Source organism: Nematolebias whitei, chromosome 6 (assembly GCF_014905685.2).
Source record: "Nematolebias whitei isolate Nwh7 chromosome 6, NemWhi1, whole genome shotgun sequence".
NCBI classification, from domain to species: Eukaryota; Metazoa; Chordata; class Actinopteri; order Cyprinodontiformes; family Rivulidae; genus Nematolebias; species Nematolebias whitei.
This window is the reverse complement of record NC_056503.1, coordinates 34,788,661-34,795,943: the sequence shown is the minus strand read 5'-3', so window position 1 is coordinate 34,795,943 and position 7,283 is coordinate 34,788,661. Positions and strand designations below refer to the sequence as shown.

General features: G+C 36.3%; 1 protein-coding gene across 1 annotated transcript in view; it reads right to left on the bottom strand.

Annotated features, from left to right (window-relative positions):
• LOC119410923 (extracellular calcium-sensing receptor-like) overlaps positions 1-7,283 on the bottom strand; it is a 20,423-nt gene that overhangs the window by 11,069 nt on the left and 2,071 nt on the right. The window lies entirely within an intron of this gene.

Here is a 7,283-nt window from a genome sequence, read left to right as displayed (position 1 = left end):
TTGTTCTGGTGATCTTCATCTATCACCGCAGTACACCTATAGTGAGGACCAATAATTCAGAACTGAGCTTCCAGCTGCTGCTCTCACTGAAGTTATGTTTCCTGTGTTCCCTGCTGTTCATTGGACGACCCAGACTGTGGACATGTCAACTGAGACATGCAGTGTTTGGGATCAGTTTTGTGCTTTGTGTCTCATGCATCTTGGTTAAAACCATGGTGGTTCTGGCTGTGTTCAAAGCCTCCAAGCCAGGAGGTGGAGCAAGTCTGAAGTGGTTTGGTGTTTCACAGCAGAGGGGGACAGTTTTAGTTCTCACCTCTGTCCAGGCAGCGATCTGCACCACTTGGCTTGTCTCCTCCTCACCCACTCCTTATAAAAACACCCACTACCACAATGACAAGATAGTTTATGAATGCATAGTTGGCTCCATTGTTGGTTTTTCAGTGTTGCTGGGTTACATCAGCATATTGGCTGTCCTTAGCTTTGTTCTAGCATTTCTGGCTAGAAATCTTCCAGACAACTTCAATGAGGCCAAATTCATCACTTTCAGCATGTTGATCTTCTGTGCCGTGTGGGTGGCCTTTGTTCCTGCTTACATCAACTCACCAGGCAAATACGCAGATGCAGTGGAGGTGTTTGCCATCCTGGCTTCCAGTTTTGGTCTCTTGGTGGCGCTGTTTGGACCCAAGTGTTACATAATTCTCCTGAGACCTGAGAGAAATACAAAGAAAGCTATCATGGGGCGAGGAATTGAGAAGGAGAACTAGAATAAATTTGTTTGTGCTTTGGTTTTATTATTATTATTATTATTTTATTTATTTATTTATTTATTTATTGCATAAAAAGGGTTGATCTACTCTTTTTTTCTTTTGCAAAATGGGTAAAGTTTAGTAGCAAAACAAATGTTGAATATGTGCAAAGGTTTTATTTTTATTCCAGTAAATCACACTGTTACTACCTCTGTGACTCTACAACAGTTCATCTTACCTGACCCATGATTAATTTTCCATTAATAAAGTTAAAATTTATGTCACCATTCAAGCACTGGCATATTTTATACCTAATAGTATTTCATTTGAACTCACAGCCACACTTTGAATTAACTTTTGAGATTGGAGCAGAACAACATGCAGGAATTAATTCATCAGAGTTCGGGTTGGACAGTGTGTGTGTGTGTGTGGGGGGGGGGGGGGGGGGGGGGTGGAAAGGGGTTTAGGACGCTTGACAGAATTGGAGCTGCATTCACACACATGCTTGTTAATTGTTGTTGCTCTCTAAAATAGTCATTTCAATTCAACCTTTATCCTTTATTTATACAGGTTGTCAGTCTCATTGAGCCTCAAGGACTCATTCTACAAGAGAGACCTGTTTTTAATCAGTTTAATCAAATGTTTACAGATGTTTAACAACCTGTTAAAATACACCAAAAATGCAGGAAATAGCATCTCTTTTATTCAAATTTTATGGGAGAAGATAATATACCAGTGTAAGAGTCTACGAGAAGTTAATGATGACCAGTTTCCCAATGAATACAGGGTGCAGTGATGGGTATGGTAGTTACAGCCAGTTATGAATTTTAGCGCACCGTGATAGACAGCATCCGTGATAGACAGCATCCAACATCTGCAGGGTGCTTGCATGAGCATTCATGTTCAGAGTTAGGCAGGATCTATTTCTAAAAAAGAAACCCAATTTTACTTTCAATTTCTTTACCAAGTTTTTGACATGAGGCTTAAAATTGTGTTTCTATTGAGTTTGTTGATTCTTATAAATACTTGGGGATCTTGGTCGATGCACATCTCTCTTTTAAGCTTGCGCAAATGTTGGATGCTGTCTCTCATGGCACACTAAGATCCACAACTGGCTGTAACTACAGTACCCATCGTTGCACTATGAAATCACTGTTCAATTGGTCATTATTAACTTCACGCAAACTCTCACAGTGGTACATTTTCATCTTTAAATCACTCCTTGGTCTGATACCTTCATATATCTCTTCCTACATGTCAAGTCGTCAGTGCAGATACAGCGTGCATCAAGACATCCTTACCTACAGTGTCCCTTCAGTGCAGATTGAATTTGGTAAAAGGGCTTTCTCTTATACTGCTCCTGTAACCTGGAACACCTTGCAAAAAGATCTAAAGCTGTCGACTTCGACCTCTTAAGGGGATTTTAAACTACTGTTAAGTTCAATGCAAAAATTAATGCAGACATGTTCCTGTTTTTAGCATTTTACCCTGTTTCATAATGTAGCTTGTTTTTATTTTGTTTTATGTCACTTCTTTTATTTACTTTGTCATATTATATGCTTTTCATGACTGTTTGTTGTGTACCTCATCTGTGTTTTTTTGTTTGTTTGTTTAAAACAGGTCTCTCTTGAAAATGAGTGCTCGTTACTCAATGAGACTAACCTGATAAAATAAAAGTTTAATGAAAAATATTCAAACGTGTGTAATGCAGCAGTTCAGGTAGATGACCAGCAGACGACAGCAACAATTTGCTATTGATGCGAGAATTTTATAATTTTCAGATTATTTGTTTATCAACACGGCATATGCGTGCGCAGCCTGTCTGCAGAAGTAGCCATGTCTTGTGCAAAATTCTGTTCCCCTGTATCAAGAGGGCGCACAGAGGTGGATCCGACCGTCTTCACAGCTCTTCTGATAAGATTTCTTGGTATTAAAATCTATAAATACACTCGATGCATTGGTGACTGACTGATATTTGTCAGGTTAAAGTGAATATAAAACATTTATCTCAGCGATTTAAAAAAATCACAAAAATGATTTTCCTTTATTTTCTAATTGTCTACGTTTTTCAGCTTAGTTGGACTAATAAAATTGAAATTATTTCAAAATTTAATAAGAATGTTTGTTAATTTGTTTTAAATGTGTTATCCAGAAATGCTTAAACTTAATTAGACCTGTTTAAGGTGTTTAATTAAGTTAGTAAGCTTTATTAAGGTTTAAATTTTAATGACCACCAAGGTTGGATAAGAAGCGTGTATGTCTTTAAGGAAAGAGGAGGACCTTTGATGTCTCGCTTTCTGGTTACAAGCTCTGTTCAAAATGGTGGATGTTCAGTTTGGGAGCTATTAGCATAGCATTTTTCTACCAAGCATTTTACGAAATTAGCAAACAAATTCTCAGCCTCTTTTTGTAGAGAAAATACAACTTTAAAAGTGATCTACTTTTCAGCATAACGACATTTTAACAGATTTAGGCAGACGAAGCATCACTTTTAGCCAAGGTCGGCCTGTTAGCTTAGATTTAGCTTCTTAACTTAGCTGCTATTATCGATCCAAAAGCGCAATTTTGGATGGTTTAAAAACAGATTTTTCACCATTAAATCTTCACTCTAAAAACACGGCTTGGTCAGTTTGCCTTAGTGAATCAGATTTTGGACTTTTTAAAGTTTGAAGTGTTGTTAAACGGGACGTTAGCAATTAGTTAGGTACTCTAATGCTAACAGAAAGTCCACAGCATTTCTTTAGATTTTACCATTTCTTGCAGCTTAAAATCTAAAATATTCTAATTAAAATTTTGAAAACTGGATTTGTCAAATCCTCAAACCATTGAGTTACATCCGGCTGTACCCATTTGGTTTTCAAAATGCATGCAAATGTTAATCTCAGGAGTTCAGTTTCAGCTAAACAGCCTGTACAATTAGAGCAGTTCTGACACTTTTTAGAGCTGAATTATACATCTATAATCCTCTCGTAAATGCAGAAAATACAATGATTAACGTTTTAGTTAATCATTTATTCAAGTTTAGATGGAGAGAAACAGAAACGCGGTGGAGCTCGGCGGCCCCCACCCTTTTCAATATGGAGCGCACAGATGGAGAAATATGCTTGGAGCAGACAGAGCACAGATCAAAAATGCAGCTTTAACACGGTTTTATGCTCAAATTTCAGCAAACCAACATGGAAAATGTTGATGTTGTGTGCATAACATCAAAGAATGCTCTTTAACGAGACTCACACGGGGCACCATTAATATGTAGCGATGTGGGGTGTAAATACTTTGTATATGTTTTGATTATCAGTTATGAGTTAAGCTCATAAAAAATGCATGTATTATGCAAATAACCTCATTTTTGGGCACCACCTCTCTATAGAGGAAATAAGTCTAATCAGTCTCTTACCCCAAAACAATGTCAGTTGAATGTGAGTTCTTTTCTTGTATTTAAAGAATATCAAATCAATTAATACACACAGATAAACCAAAATAATCACAAATTCAGTTTATTTTTATGTATTTTATTATAAAAATAATAATCTGTGATATATATGGTGAAAATTATGTATGACAAAAGTTAACCGAATATCAAATGGCTTTGAATCAAAGGTCTAATTTATTATTAAAATTGCTGAAACTTTATTTCTAAGCTGAAATCTGTTTAAGTTAATGTACAATTACTGTGATGTAGGTTCACCAGCAAACAGATGAAACCATGAGAGTTGTCCAATTTGAACAGCCTCTGGGGATACCAGGCAGGTCGGTGCAAATGGCAGCTCGTGAGTTGAGGAATCTCCCGAGTTACCTTGGTTGTGGAAGACCGTAATCCTCCCTCTGGACCTGGTTCCAATGGATAACTGTTCTGGACTGATTACTCATAGTTCACTCTGGGAAGGTGGCTGGCTCTGCTCAATGCCAGCCCGGTTCAGGTTCTGCTCAGGTGCTGGGTTCTGTATCTTTTTTGTCCCGTCATTCGTCTTGAGATGTCTGCAGAAGGGTGCTTCTCCCTTTTCTCTTTCTTCCTAGGATGTCTCTAGGAGGATGTGTCTTTCTCTGAAGTGTTTTTTGAAGTTGTCTGCAGAAAGTTCTTCTCTCTCTGAGGTCAATTGCTAAGAAGTGTTTCTTCTCTGAAGGCAAGTGTGAAGTGAAGTTTTGGAGTTTTTTTTTTTGTTTTTTTTTTTTTAAGTGAAACTTAACTCTGTGTTAAAACAGAGATGATTGGTCCACCTCTCCAAATAGGTGGTTCTAACTCTTGGCCTTGTTTTTCATAAATCTAAAGTTCTTTTTCTGCCACAAAGTTACCTTATAAAATAAAAAATAAGAGAAATTTATTTTCTTAAAGAAAGATTACTTAAAACACACATTTCTCACGAATAAACATTCAGGTACGGAATAAAACAGAAATGACATTCCACCCTTCTGTTGTGATTGGCTCGACCATCAATATTGTAACGCCCTCTAAGTCAAAGAAATTGATTCTGACATTTGGCTTAGAGCAGTCCTCGCGGCCCTCCAGGAGCTCATCAGCTGACCCCATCGGGAGCCTAACTGTCGACTCTATATTTCAGCTGATGTCCAGTGTCGAGGGAAATCCCACCTTTGACGCTTTAACTCATCTCAATAGAGTCCTGGTAACCCGCAGTGGTTGAATTATAACCTCCAACCGGTAGGAAAAGCTGCTCCTCTTTCTCTGCTGGTGTCTGATGCCCAAGATAAGAAGTTGTCCAGTCTAACAAAATCCATTATTACTAATTAGAATTAAGTTCTCCTAAATTGACAAATCACATCTAGCCAAAACACTTCATTTAGCTAACTTTATAGATTATAATTGACTCTGCTTTTGAACCTCATAATTCACCATATTAAAGTTTAGAAGATAATTCCATAACCTCATGTGTTGTCAAAGTAAAGCCATTATTCATTCTTCAGCTGTACTCATCATTTTGATCACTTATATTCACCAAAATTGATAATAAATCTCACAAAAGTGGACTTTGACTCAAAGCGTTTTTATTATATATGACATTTGAACTTAATATGAATAGAACTCACCAGAGCATTAAAACTTGAGTCTGGTTTAATAATTTAATAATTGTCTTGCTTAAGAACCGGAAAGCAAGCGGTGCCCCTTCAGAATAAAATTACTAATAAAAATTCAACGATCTGAGGACCCTTTCCTCTACACTCCTTATTTGTTATCTTCATGGGAATGAGTCTGAGAACAGTACTCCTTTTCCTCATGGATACAGTGATATCAACATATGCTTGAACTGTTCAAACTGTATCAAGTTAATATAAAGAACTCAAAGAAAAGATCTCTCAGTTCATATAAAGGCCTTGGGTTATTGAGTTCATATTGGGTTAGTGAGGTTAAAACTTGTTTTGTTTTGTTTTTTACATTAATGTCAACTTATAAAGTTTGTGGGCTGAGACAAAGAATATTTGTAAAATATATCTGTTCATTCCCAAGGGAAAAGATGAATCTTATTTTAACAGTTTCAAACACAAAACACAGAAATGATGTTCGTTTAAGGGGTGGTGTCCCCTTTTTCAGAGGTGAGGTGTCCCCCTACATGGGACTACTTCCTGCATTTTACATTCCTTTATGATCATGGGGCATTAAGTCAAAAAGCAGAACCTATTCTATATTCATTCTTTTTGACCTGATGTTTAAACAGATTATTTCTACAACTGGACAATCAAAGAGTCACTATTAATATTAACTGCTTTACATGTATGAAAATGTAAGAACAACCTTGAGTTCACTTCTCATTTATTCTCCGTTCCACTCTTGGTGCCTTCTAAATATACTAAATCAGTTGCTGAGATTGTGTATTATAGTTAAAAATTATATTTATTTTCATTATGTGACCAAAGCATTTCAATCTGATCCAATTATTAATTTTATTTTAAAGTATTAAAGATTATAAAAGAAAAACCTGTCTCTATCTAGTCGCCTATGATCTGTAAAAACAATTGAACAAACAGGCCCAGGGTTTTCCCCTGAGTGTTGCCTCACTCTATAATTGCATAATGAGATGTAATTGTTTGTAAAATGATCTGTAATTAAGATAATCAGTTTCACACCTGCAGCTCCTCAACTCTCTTTACTTTGTTGAACTTAATTTGATATTGTTTAATTCTGAGCATATATATGAAACAGTACATGTTACAAATTTTACAAAAATGTCACCTGTTTATAAAAAAAAAAGACATAAATGAAACACTTTGTGTAAGGTGTAATAAGATGCTGTTTGTACAATTAGCTTTTTGCTACAGCCTGTTGACCAGGTTGTTGTTTTTAATGAGAATTAGTTATAAACTGGTTGAACTGGTTAAATACAGATCAAATAATGAGAAAAACATAAATTAATAACACACAAGATCATAATACTGTAAATGTCGTTGGCATACAGGTAAACAACCACATGTGACTCAAGACACACTGCAGGTTTAAGACACAAAAATACCAACCCTAGACCATTTTAATGTTAAAGGCCAAGCATTTCTTGAACAAACATATCTCCCGCCACCTTTAACACCAGA